This window comes from Spermophilus citellus (assembly GCF_964194105.1).
Source record: "Spermophilus citellus genome assembly, chromosome: 7".
Classification (NCBI taxonomy): Eukaryota; Metazoa; Chordata; class Mammalia; order Rodentia; family Sciuridae; genus Spermophilus; species Spermophilus citellus.
In genome coordinates, this window is record NC_138188.1 from 40,482,496 (window position 1) to 40,496,255 (window position 13,760).

A 13,760-nucleotide genomic window follows, 5' to 3' on the forward strand; every position below is an offset into this window, starting at 1 on the left:
CTGCTTACTCTCCAGCAGTGTCTCTCTCTACACTCCTTCTCTGCATCCTTGGCTGCTTTGCTCAAGCCATGCTGAACTTCCACAGCTTTCCAAACATACAATATGCTTTGTTAGCTACTTTTGCATTTTGATTTCTTCTAACAGGGCAGCAATTTCTTTGTCATCCACCTGTTACCACTCATCCATTCCCTAAACACACACACACACACACACACACACTCTTCTTGATACCAAAGAGCCCTTTATTCATTCTTTAAGAATCTTTCAAGTCACCCTTTCTGAAACCCCTAATTTCTTCAGCAACAAACAAGTCCATTCCTTTTAGATTCTAGCATTTGCAGGGAAGACACGGATGGACAGTAACAAGTCCTCCAGGATTTGTAAGAATCAGAACACACTCGTCCTGTAGATGAGACGGTTGCCTCAAAATTTGTCATGTTGGCACACTGAATAGTTCAAACTGAAGGAATTTGAGGAAGCTGCAGAAACAGGAAGGTCTCTCTGACTTCCCTCTTTTCATCTCTCCAAAGCAAGTCATAAGATGCTCAGGTGAGAGGTGTTTTCCTATACCTGAGAAAAGGAGCATCCTTATCTCTGAGACAAAAGGCCACTGAGAAGAACCTGAGCAAACAGGCCTTGCTAACTCCTCCCCAGCTTATTACTATTAGATCACACTTTTGCTCTGTCACTGTTCTCTATGACCATTGGATTCTCATCAAACTTACTATTAAAAAAAATGTAACTGTTTCTTCAGGTCTTTATTTCCTTATAAAGATTCTCATGTCCCATAACTCTTATAGTAAATAAATTTGTGTGATTTTCCAAAAAAAAAAAAAAAAAAAAGATCCTAGCATTTGGATCAAATCACAAACTTAACATAGAAGGGGCTGGAAGATCCCTGGGGATGGGATCCACCTTTACAACACAGAATTTAACTTGCAACTGTTTAATGCACAAATCACAAGATAGATGAATGAATAAATACTGTTGCATTGGCCCACTCCTCTGAAGGAGGGGGTGTCGGCCCCCAGCTCTTACTCTCTCCTGAGATGGCATCATCTAAAAGCACAAACTCAAGATTCCTAAGAGCAGAACTTGTTTCAGGTGGCCTGCAGCACGGTACTATATGCCTTGCTCTTGCCTCGAGCCTCTGCGAATACTTCAGGACAGTAAATAATCACACGCTGATTGTCTGTGTTCATCAAAGCTATTCAGTGCCTTGATATTTGAAAGAGTTATGCAAAGTGTGAACAGCAATCATTAGGAAAATGATCCATTGGATTGATTGCCACAGGTGAAATAGAGTGGTTGAAAACGAGACTGATGGTAACATTTTAAGGCAGAGTGGGGATTTTCATTTCCAGTCTTTCCTATTTCCTGGACTGGGAGGGTAGTAAGTAGGTGGTGTAAGACAGTGCTACTTGGGGTGGGGGGAGAAAGGCAAGTTGAGTTTGTAGGTTTTACAAGTAGGATCAAGAAGTTTGAAGCTCCCCCAGCCTGCCACAAGAGGGGATCACAGAAGGGTTTTAATAAGAGAGTCTGATTCAGAAATAAAGCTCAGGCAGCAGGGCTGGGGAAAGGGCATGTGGCTGGAGGCTTTCCCAGTGGTTCCATTAATAGAGGCGCTGCCCCAGGACAGGAGGAGGCCTGTATTCAGGCCCCCAAATTCCTGCACAGGATGCTCTGCCCTGTGCATTTTATGCATCCGGCTCCTTGGTGCTGATAGACCAGTGGCCACAGTGCTTGGCACTTTACTTAGTCCTTGGTTTGCATCTCCCTGTGTATCACTACCACAGCCTAGCATGGCTTACATAGTAAATCCTTCATGAGTGGATGAACAGGAGGTAGTATCAGTGAGGACACGGTGGGAGAGACACTCCCAAGGTATTTGGGATGGAGAATCAGTGGTCTTGAGAGACAGGAAGGAATGACTCTGGATTTCAATCTACTGTAAAATATGGTGTCTGTGTTTAAAAACAATGTAATATGCACTTGAAAATTGCTAAGAGAGTGTCATTTAAGTGTTCTCGCTACAAAAAGAATAGTGAGCATATGCGATAATGCACATGTTAATTAGCTTCATTTAGCTACTCCACAAACCATATTTCAAAGCATCATGTTGCGTATCATAAGTATGTCACTTTTATTTGTCAGTTAAAAATAAATATTTTATCCATTTATTTTTTAAAATATCTATTTTTAGAGAAGATTCAACTGCAAGAATCAAAAGGAAAAGAAAGAAAAAGAAGAAAGAAATCAGGAATTGGCATGACGTTTGGCTAGACCTCATCTTTTTTAACCGGGCATAGAATCAATTTCATTACTCAAATGAAATAGTCTTATTAATCATGCCAGGTAAAATGGCAAAGACCTACTCTGCCAGTGTGTAGCTCTTGACATTTGTCACAACCCTCAGCCTCTGCAGTGGTAGTGGTGGCTGGTAGCAATACTTCTGCAGAATAATCTCTTTCTCCTTCTAGGTTAGAGTCAAGACCCTGCATCTAACCAAAACAAAGAGATTTCAATTGGGGGTGTAGTTAACAGCTTTTTCCTTTTGCTGGGATCTTGTGAAATAATAGTCAAGTTATTCTTTAATAGAAAATTCTATCACAGCAGTTCTGTGGTTGACTTAGTCTCTATAGCTGTTCATTTGTGTTTTTGAGATCTGAAAATGACTTGCTGTTCATCTCCACCTCTGGGGAGGTCTCTTATGCTTACGAGCAGAGATGTAAGACCCTGGGTTCCTTTCCCCCACGTCCTCAGTCATGAAGTCCACTCTGGCCTATGGGGATGGGCTCTGGCATTTTTTCCAAAGAGAGCTGTAAGCCTTTCTGGGGGAAATCCTTTTAATTAAACATTCAGTTTAGTTCAAAACTGCTCTGACATTCCCACAATTCCTTTTGAAGAAAGAACTGAACTCCACTTCATAAACGATATCCCACACAAAAGGAAAGGCTCTGACTTAGTGCATTCCTATCTACCCTGTGAAGAAATGGAACAGCTTGGAAATAAAGCCAGGCAGTGTGTCCTGCAAGAAAGAGCATTTTGTCAGGACCACAAATGAGTTGAATAGGTGAGTCAGGAAATTAGCCACCCACTCTGCTGCCGAGCTTGGAACTTATAAAACAAAACTCATTTCATGAGCCCGCTGGCAGGGCTCACTCTTACACACAACGTTCAAGACTCCCTCCATGGCACCTTCTAGGAGAGGATGTCTTGGAAGAGCTGTGGACATGCTCAGAGCAGCTCTGTGCACATCTTGCTAGGCTTGGAGTGACAACTCCAGCCCAGGCTATAAAAACCAATGCCTATTTAAGATGATCCCTCTGTGTTGACATGAGAATACTCTGGATGCTATGTGGACAGGAAGGGGAGAAGACATATCTGGTTTCTTAACCTTTGATTTTATTAAGGGACCTGGTCATTCTCGCTTCTCTCCTACGTAGGTGCCACTTGCCTGTTGGTGGCAGATTGTCCTGTTCACTCCTGGCTGGGAATTCCTTTTCTGTTCCACACCCTTTTCATATCTGAATTTTTCTGCAGAAAAGTCCAATTTGCCTCTCAGGTGGGTGTTCAGGGGGAATATGTGCATCTGATCTTATGCTCAGAGAGATGAGCATCCACCTTACTCTAGGGTAGTGGAGGAACAGAGAACTGCTATGGAATCATCAGAGGTCCCTGAGAAAATAGCTTCAACATCCATTCAGCAAAAGGGCAATGGTGGGGAGCAAGGCGGCACTGGTGTGGGATGCACCTCTCAGAAGCTGGTGCTGAGGGACATGGGAGGAAAAGCTGGAGCCAATGGACTCTGAAGCCCACTGGGGCTTTTGCCTAGATATGTAATCTCACAGGCTAATTAGAAGAAGCCAGAGGTTGAAGCCAGATAAACAAGAAGGGGAAACAGCTGGAGCAAGCTCTGGAGAGGGTAGAGGGTGACCAAGGGGCAGAAGGGCAGGGTTTTCTCAGGAGGGCCAGGGGACCCATGCAAGAGTCAGAGGCCACCCAAGAGTGGAAATGTACAGAATGTCTGCTGGGAGATGAATTCAAGGTTCATGACAAGATTCAGGTCAAGTACAGGATACTTCTCAGTCTGCAAGATAAAAACCCCAATGCAGAAATAGCACGATATTTTGATTAGTTTCTTCATCACATCAAGAGTTGTGTCCCATACTGCAACTCTATCAGAACAACAAAACTAACCTTTCCTCAATTCAAAGGTAACAATCATACTTGGAGATAAAAATACAGATAGGGACTGCCGGACCCCATTAGTAGCTCGTAACACGTTAATTCTTAAATGATGTTCTGTATTTTTTTTTTAATGATGACCACTTTCTTGAGACTCTTTTAGTTGCTTCTAAGTCTTCAGGGTGATTTAGTGACAGCCCCTTCCCTAGCATCTCTCTTAGCAGCTCTCTGACCCATATTTTCTCACTGTTTTATAAGGAATTTAAATTTCAAATGCTATTTTAATGTGGCAGTTCTCAGCAACCTAGCACAAGATCTGCCTGGGTCGATGAACAACAAGACATAATCGTTCCTACCCCTGTCATTCTAAGCCATCATTCAGCCCCGTCAAGATGAGGGCTGTCCCCGGAGAGTGTGCTCTATGGTTTCCTGTGCAAATCAGTATGTCTGACACTTGTCTGCGACACATGGAGAATCAAAAATGTCTCAGGCTGCTGCAGTTGCATCCATGTTAGGCCTGACAGCTGGAGCATCCTGGTATTCTCATCAATGAGGAAGCATTTTTCCATTTCCCAATTGATTATTGTGAAAATACATTTTCTTTATCTCAGAGGGAGGAAAAAGGATGAAATTGTGTAAGTTTTCCAACTTTCTTGAAATATCGTACATGGTAAGATTTTTAAGGAGGGGCTTCTAAAAATAGTTGTGATATCTGGCTAGCTGGAATACTGGAATTACTCTGACCCTCTACCTTCTTAATGAATTGCCAGCAGAATTGGTATATGGATGGGTTTTGCCAGTGGAACTCTGGCAATCATAATCCTAGAAATTCCCCTGGAAAATCTAACCCTTCTGAACTAGGTTGAAGAAATGGCACCAGATTTAGAAAGCTAATCATAGCTGGTCCTTCCTTGAAGTCATTTTAAATTAGAAGTTACATAACAGGTCACAAATGACTTGGCTTTAAAGCATTGCTATTTTACTTTGACACTCAGTATTAATGTATCATATTGTACTGAGTTAGTGGAGAAGATAGTATGGGCAAACACACTATTACAGTCCTTCTCAACCAGGTTCCTTGAGAGAAACAGCTCTGATGCCTAAGGAAATGTTTTCAAAGGGCCACATTGGAACCCCTGTGGTTCCTAATACCCATTCAGGAAATCCTCAAGGTCAAAATCATTTTCACAATAATATGAAGGTACTACTTGCATTTCCCATTCTTTTTCTTTTATTCATGCACACTGGAATTTTCCAGAGGCTACCTGGTAGATGCTACTGCAACAGATTGAATGCAGAAGTGGATATAGAATCTCACTGTCTTCTATTATATCACACTTTGAAGAGTTTTGCAAAAGATGTAAAAACAAGGTCATTATATCTTTTTGGAAAATAAATTTACTTTTCAAGAATATGTTATTTAACATGTATATGATGGCTATTTTAAACAAATCAATGAAAAAAATCAAGATTCATTTTCATTTCCACCATCATAAATATTAATACACAATACATGCATAAACAGAAACTCTTTGGAATCCTTTCTCATTTTGACAAATTATAAAGTGTTATGATACAAAAAAAAAAAGAAAAGAAAAACAAAACCTGAGAGTCACTGTTCTAAGGCATTGTGGGTAATAAACTAACTGATTTCCTATCCATTGTGAGTAACACAAGCTAAGCATCAGCTCTGAGAAAAATGAGGAAATAGCCAGATGTGGTGGTGCACACCTGGAATCCCAGCAGCTTGGGAGGCTGAGGCAAGAAGATGGTGAATTCAAAGCCAGCCTCAGCAGCAGTGGGACATTAAGCAATTCAGTGAGGCCCTGTCTCTAAATAAAATACAAAATAGGGCTGGGGATGTGGCTCAGTGGTTGAGTGCCCCTGAGTTCAATCACTGGTTACTCCCCTCCCCCACTCCCAAAATGAGGAAATAGTCCCTGAGATTCTCCTGCAGAGCTTCATTTTTGTGTTGGGTTCCCATTGAGAAAGGCTCCCTAGATCTTAATATCTTTTGCCATGCAATAACCAGTGGATTCTCTTGGCATTCATATAGAGAATTTCTAATAACTCTTAAATAAAGAACATTATTCTTTCTACATTAACTTCACTTCTAGAAATGTTTCCGTCACTGTTATTTGTATTAAGCCCATTTTTGAAATACAAACGCTTTGAGAGGAGAGATTATTTCTTCAATATATGAGTACATAATACAATATTGACAATCATGCATCCTTGACTTCAACCACAGCTGCATGGTGTTTGAGAATAATCTACATCCAACCACCCCTGGCAGTCACAGAAAGTAGAAAAAGGTAATCAGAAGGTCATGGGTTTTGGCACTATGAAAAAGAAAATTCAGATATAAAACAAAGTTTGAAAAGGAAGAAACCTGAAAATAAATCCAGGTAGGGAATATTCTTTAGGTCTTGTGTCTGGGATCTTATGGACTGAAATCTGCTAGTACTTTAACTAGTGCTTTGAAATTTTTCCCCAAGGTACCTACAACAGGAATATTCTAAGTTTAACATCAGCAAAGAACATAAATATTTAACAAAGACCCAATTTTCTCACCAATGGGGTTTAATGAGCCATGGTGTGGTTTAATGGAAATCTGTGCAGTCTGCCCATTTTTGAGTGAAGATGACTCACCCTATTGTACAAACGTCTTCCAATCAGGATTATTATCACTTAAGCATTTTTGCCACTTTATCCTTAGTTAATTAATTTTGTATTTTTGCAGTGCTGGGGCTCTAACCCAAGGCCTGATGCATGCTGGGCAAGTGTGCTACCACTGAGCCACACCTCAAACCCCACATTGTCATTGCAAAAAGAAACATGGTGTGCAAATATTTACTCACAAATCATGAAATGAGTTTAAAGAAAAGCCCAGTGGATCCGAAAACAAGCTACAGTTAGGATGCGTCACCTTGAAGGTAAAAATAAATCTGTGGCTCATTACATGCAACAATTGTAAGGAAAGAGATCAAAGGACAGTTGTGTTAGTCATGATTATGGCATCCATAAAATATGGGAGCTTTGCAAACAAAATATTCTCTTGCTATAAAAAGATATGAAACAAACAGATATATCATCATTTTCTAACCGGTGGGTCAAGACCCTGAGGGACATTAGGGAACTGTTTCAACATGGAGGGTGAATAAGCCTGCTCACAAAACAGCACAGCAGAACACAGCAGAATAATACTGAGAGGAGTCCACCAAGGGCTTGTGTGAAAGAAAGGTTGAAATGGCAGGCAGGAAGGAGTCATATCCCAAACCTACCATCCCTGTGGTCACCCTTCCTGAGAGGCTGAAGATGTCTAAGCACAAATCCCTGGAGTATCTGAAATGTTTTCTTGCATAACACAGAGGGCTTTGCAGAGATAATGAACGCTGCTGATCTTCAAATAGGCATATTATATTAGACCATCTGCACAGGGGCTGGGGTGGAGTCTAATCTAGTCACAGGAGCTCTTAAAAGCAGAGGAAGTTTGTAGACTGGAGTCAAAGGTGCAACGGAAGAGATGTGAAAGGGAGGAAGTTAGGAAGGCTGAGTGTGCAAAGGATTCAATGCACACTTACTGGATCTGAGAGGTAGGGCTCACCTGCAAGAGCCCTAGAGAGAGTTCTTCTAGGAACTGAGGGCAACGGCTTCTTTGGTCCAGGAGGGACACAGGGATCTCAGTCCTTCCAACAACCTGAAGGAGCTTGAAAGTAGATTCTTCCTCATGCTTCCTGACAAGAGCCCAGCCAGCCAACACCTTGATTTTGGACTGGTGAGACTCAAAGAACCCAACTGAGGCAAATGGGACTTTGGACCTTCAGAACAGTGAGATAATAAATGTGTGCTGTTGTGATCCTCTGTGTCTTTGGTAATTTCTTATATCAGCCCTAGAAAAAGAAAGACACTCTGCCTCCCACAATAGCAACTTCAAAATGGCGGCGGGGCTAAGCTTTGTCTCCCAGACCTTTGGCTTTTCAAGGCCCAACTGCGGAATGGAGATATGGCTGGGATAAACCCTATTCTCAGCATAGCTCGGCCCTTCCTGCTCCTATTGCACCCCTGGCAGAAAAGAAATCACTTAGACAAATCTGTTTCAGATCATGCTTAGCAAGGAAAACCCTGGACCAATGACAACGCTGTCGGCTGACAGTATGTGTGCCCACAGGCCCTCTGCTCTGATGTAATTATCCATGTGTGCACCTCCTGGTGCCATCGTCACACACAACAGACCACTCATTTACTCAGAATGCCCTGTTTTATAGCTCATCAAATCACTTTATTCTGCAGTGCTTATCCTATCTGGGCACAGATAGGATGTTGGACACAGTCACTAAAGAATCAGTGCTGAGACTGAATGAGGGGGCCCAAACCAGCATCCAAGGTTAACAGCCCAGGCAAGCCATGCCTCAGGAGACGCAGCCCAACGTCATAAAGCAGCCGTCATGATAGAGGTGAACAATGGCCCTTTTCTTTTTCTTCTTTGAGCATTTTGGCATTTTTTCTGAATTTTCTATAATAAATGTGCATTATTTTCAGAGTCAGAAAGGATAGGAAGCCATTTACAAAACTATAACAAGAACATAAAGCAGATGCTGTCTGTGAGGACCCAGGCTCCTCAGGACTTCACCCGGGCCTCCAGAGTGCTGGTCTCGACGTGGCCCCACACTGCAAGCACTTCCTGTCTCTCCAAGAGCTCCCCTCCTTGGTTTGGAGGAAATGGGCCTATCCTGATGTTGCTTCAACCTCTCCAGCCTCTTGCCCTTTCCTTTTTAAACCCATCTCTTTGGAAAGAGCAAGAGGAGAGGTTGAAGGTACACCAGGAGAAGTTTGTGTCCCTTGCCCAGGAAAACATCCTGGGCTCCCTTCTGACTCTGGGAACTCTCTCCCGAGCAATCTCACCTACACCAAGGCTATGTTAGACATGAGGTGTCCCCCAGAAGCTCATGTGTGAGACAACTCAAGGAAGGTTAGAGGTGAAATGATTGGGTTATGAGAGCCTTAACCTAATCATTGCATTATTCTCTGATAGGGACTAGCTGGGTAGTAACTGTGGCTGGAGGAGGTGGATCACTGGGTGTGCGCGTACCTCAGGGTTTATACTTTCTGAGCTGAGCTTAGTCTCTCTGCTTCCTGGTGCCACGTATGAAAAACCTGACTAAAACACCCAGTAATCTCAGTGTCTCGTCTATTCCTTCCTCTTCAGAATCAGACGTCCCCATCCAGCTATTGCCACGACAACCTGGAGGGGATCTACATGAACAAATACTTATTAAGCACCTACAGTGTACCCAGCCATGGATATAGATGCCCTCCAGACTCCTGGCTCCCTCCTGAGATGCAGTGAACCTGAATTACCAGTCTCAAGGAGTTTGTCCATCCAGAAGCTTTTGGTTTGTGTTTTAAAAAGTGTTGTGATTTACCTTATTTGCAATGGAAAACATCTCTGGCTTGAGAGAAGCTAATAGGAAGAGTCAAACCACACTTTGCAATTCAGTAGTTTACAAGGTCAGGGAAGGAGGGAAAAGGAAACCAGCTTTAAAAGTGCTATATTGCATCAGATTCTGCAGCATCATCTAGCTTTGCATTTCTGAAAATTTATCCCTCCATAGTAATCCTTCCTGGACTGGATAATAATATAAGGTTAAAAATTTCAGTTGCAGATAAATACTTTTTCTTAGGTGAAAGCAGCATTTATCCTTAAAAAAAAAAAAAAAAGACAAAGAAATATCCTGCAAACACTTCAGCTTTGCTTGTAACTGATCCTCTTGGACAAAATGGTCATCATTGCTACTAATTGTTTATCTGTATCAATCAATGCCTTGATAGTTTCTGGCAAGCGGTGGGCAATTAATTCTGTTATTGAATGAATGAATGAATCTCTGAAGGTACGTGCCACGTGGTTCACTCTTGAGGATCCGAGTGGCTTCCCTCTCTTTTGTGATCAGTCACTTCTTTGCCACTCATTGACCTGATAGTCCTTGTTCCAGAAAGCTCTCTCCATTTCAGTTCAAAATAAGAAACTGAACAACAAAATGTTTCTTATCTGTAGCACTCAGGTCTAAAGTTCAACCTCTGTTGCTTCTTGGACTTGTTCTAGAAGGATGAAAGCTGCTTTTCAAGGAATTCAAATCCCTGGGGTTAAGAGTCTTCACAAAGCAAGGAGAACCAATCTCCGTCTGTCACCAGTGGGCGCCCTAAATCACTAGCAAGACCCTGAGAGCCAGTGCTCCTTAAATTTTACACAGGGGCTTCACTTTCCATGGTTTTGACCTCTCCAGCCAAGCTGATCCCTAAAAATGATCCAGTCACTAAAGAAATATTTTCTAAGAAATTATGTGAATCCAATTTGCTCCAATGTGCAACATCCTTCTTTTAACATAAAGAGCAAGTGTGGGCTGGGCACTGACTTTCAAAACTTCTGTCCTGTAGGTCTGTCTTTGAACGATGCTGAGAATGAACTGCTTTCATTTAAATAGAGCCTTTCTGTTCCCCAAACCAGCAAGCCAGAAGCTCTCTCAACCACAGCTGTTTCCCAGCTGTCCACGAGCTGTTGAATGACTTCAAATGGTTTTTTAGTGTGTTCTTGAAATCCCAGCCTCAGAACACCTGGAGTCTTGCTTTATCCACTTTCAATATCCGGAAGCATTTATATAGTTTGTTGTCATCTATTATTGTCTCCAATTCTGTTCTGTGATGCCAACTTTCCATAACTGGGCTTCCGACTTCTAAAGCAAGACCTTGGTGCTAAGACCTTGCTATTCACAACTCTGTTCTGCAGTGGAGGATGGTGGCTGGGAACCTGACTCTGATGTCAGACCAACCAGGGTTGAGATCCAAGTCGTGATGCATGAACTGGGTGATCTTGAACCTCACTAAGCCTCATTTAAGCTTCAGTCGTCAAATGAGGATAAAAATATTTCCTCCTCATAAGTTTTTGGAGAATGATTAAGTAGGTTCATTTTTTTTGCAAAGTGCCTGGCATATTGAGAGTACAAATAGTGGTCTTTATTATTAGTACTACTGATCATGTTGTTGAACCCATTAGGGGGTCTGTCCATAAAATGGAATGGTACTTTCTACTCTGTTTTCCCCTTTGATGCTCAAAAATGACTTCTAGAGAAAAAAAAAACACAACAAATCAGCAGGCAGAGAAGGCATATAAACTCTTCTCTGACTCTCTTTTTCCTCACAAATTACCCCTTGATTATCTGCATTTGAGAAAAAAATACCTAATTCCTATTTTATATGTATTTACTTTCTTTTTCTGGGTCCTAGGGTCCTCATCTAAAAATGAGGTTGAGCAAGACTGTCTTTAAGGAAATAATAATGTGAAGAGAGCACCCACAGAATGTGAGAAAATCTTCCCCACATTCACCTCTGATAGAGCATTAATCTCCAGAGTATATAAAGAACTCAAAAACTTAACTCCAAAAAGAAAAAAAAAAACTCAAATAACCCAATCAATAAATGGGTAAAGGAACTGAACAGACACTTCACAGAAGAAATAGTCAATCAACAAACATATGAAAAAATGTTCCACATCTCTAGCAACTAAAGAAGTGCAAATTAAAATTACACCGAGATTCCATGTCACTCCAGTCATAATGGCAATTATCAAGAATACAAGTAACAATAAATGTTGGTGAGGATGTGAGAAAAAAGTTACACTCATACATTGCTGGTGGGACTGCAAATTGGTGCAACCACTCTGGAAAGCAGTGTGGAGATTCCTCAGAAAAATTGGAATGGAGCCACCATTTGACCCAGTTATAGGGTTATACCCACTCCTAGATTTATACCCAAAAAACTTTAAATGAGCATACTACAGTGACACAGCCACATCAATGTTTACAGCAGCTCAATTCACAATAGCTTAGCTATGAAACCAACCTAGGTGTCTTTCAACAGATGGATGGATAAAGAAAATATGGTATATAAACACAATGGAATATTACTCCACCTTAAAGAAGAATGAAATTGTAGCATTTGTGGGTAAATGGATGGAAATGGAGGATATCATGCTAAGTGAAATAAGCCAATTGCAAAGAACCAAAGGTCGAATGTTTTCTCTGACATGTGGACACTAATTCATAGTAAGGGGTGGGGGAGGGAAGAATAGAGGTACTTTGGATTAGACAAAGGGAGTGAAGGGAGGGGAGGGAGCATGGAGGTAGGAAGGATAGTGGAAGGAACCAGACACTATTACCCTGTGTGCATATGTAATTACATGGCCTGTGTAACTTTACATCACATCAAACCAGAAGAGTGAGAAGTTATACTCCATTTATATCAAAATGCATCCTACTGTCATATATAACTAATTAGAAGAAATTAAAAAAAAAAAGATGGTCTTTAAGGTCCTTCCACACCTGAAATGTCTACAATTCTCATACTCCAAACTCCAGGGATGAAGTGTTCACATTTTCCTAATTATGCAGATGGCCCCTGGGTCAGGGGTATGATATGCAGAACAGCATCAAGGCAGGTGATCATGAGATTGACCCTTCTCTGCCTGAAAGAGGAGAGAATTGTCATAATGTCAAGTGTACGAGTCCTCACTTTGACCCTGACCTCTCAGGTAATAACACAGGACAACCCAAAGAGTGCCTTAGCTCAGTGCTCCCTTGCTAATGATGAGCAGGTCTTGATGTCTGTGGCCTTGGATGGGAATGGAAAACCCCTAATCATAGGCTTGTCTCCTGCAGAGGAGACACATGGCTCACAGCTCCTCCTGCTGATGTGTTATATTCTTCGCTCAGCCTAAATATTGGCTTGAGGTGAGGGAGACCAAGCCTTCTCCCTTCCAGAGTGGTCCAGTGGTTGTGGGCCCTCTGTTTATGAAGCTGCCTAGATCACCACTCTCTTATATTTTAACTACTGCCAATGGAGTGTCTGCATCCCCACCTTTAGACTGAGAGCTTCGTGAAGACAGATTCTGTCTGGTCACCATCGTCTGCCTCAGTGACTCCTCCAGCGCCTACTACATAGCCGGTGATCAATAAATGTCTGCCACAGGAAATCAATAATAAAACAAGAACTTGATTTTTGACTGTCAGGTTTCATTTTCATCCAAAGCTTGATTGGCACATCACTCCTCTCTTTTGAGAAATAGCAGTGGTGTAGGATGAAGGATATCAGGTATGCTTTGTCTCCCGTCTCTGCCACTCATGAGCCTCTGTAAACTCAAATAAAGCACTGAAGTATTTAGAATCTCTATTTTTTTTTTGAAACAGGGAAAATCAAATAGCTGTGGTGGTGATCAAATTAGATGATATATTTGTGCACACTTAGTTAATGACTGTTAGCACTAGATGACATGCTCTCCAGGTAGTTGAATTCAGATGGAGCTTTTAATTGTGTGCCAATTAGTGGCTTTCGGTATTTTCTACACCTTTGGCTCCAGTGCAGCCGTTTCTTTGATGGGTGGAATAAGTCAGGGCTGATTTTGGAACTGGCTAAAAGTTAGCTAGAGTCAGTAAGAAATTTTGATGATATACATGCAACAACAGGGTCTAGAAATCTAAGAAAACAGAAATCCTATTCATATCTATTATCCATTGACTTGC

At 41.7% G+C, this 13,760-nt stretch overlaps 1 protein-coding gene across 1 annotated transcript in view; it reads right to left on the bottom strand.

The window, feature by feature from the left end:
- SLC9A9 (solute carrier family 9 member A9) overlaps nt 1–13,760 on the bottom strand; it is a 561,779-nt gene that overhangs the window by 378,299 nt on the left and 169,720 nt on the right. The gene's annotated exons all lie outside the window — the stretch shown is intronic.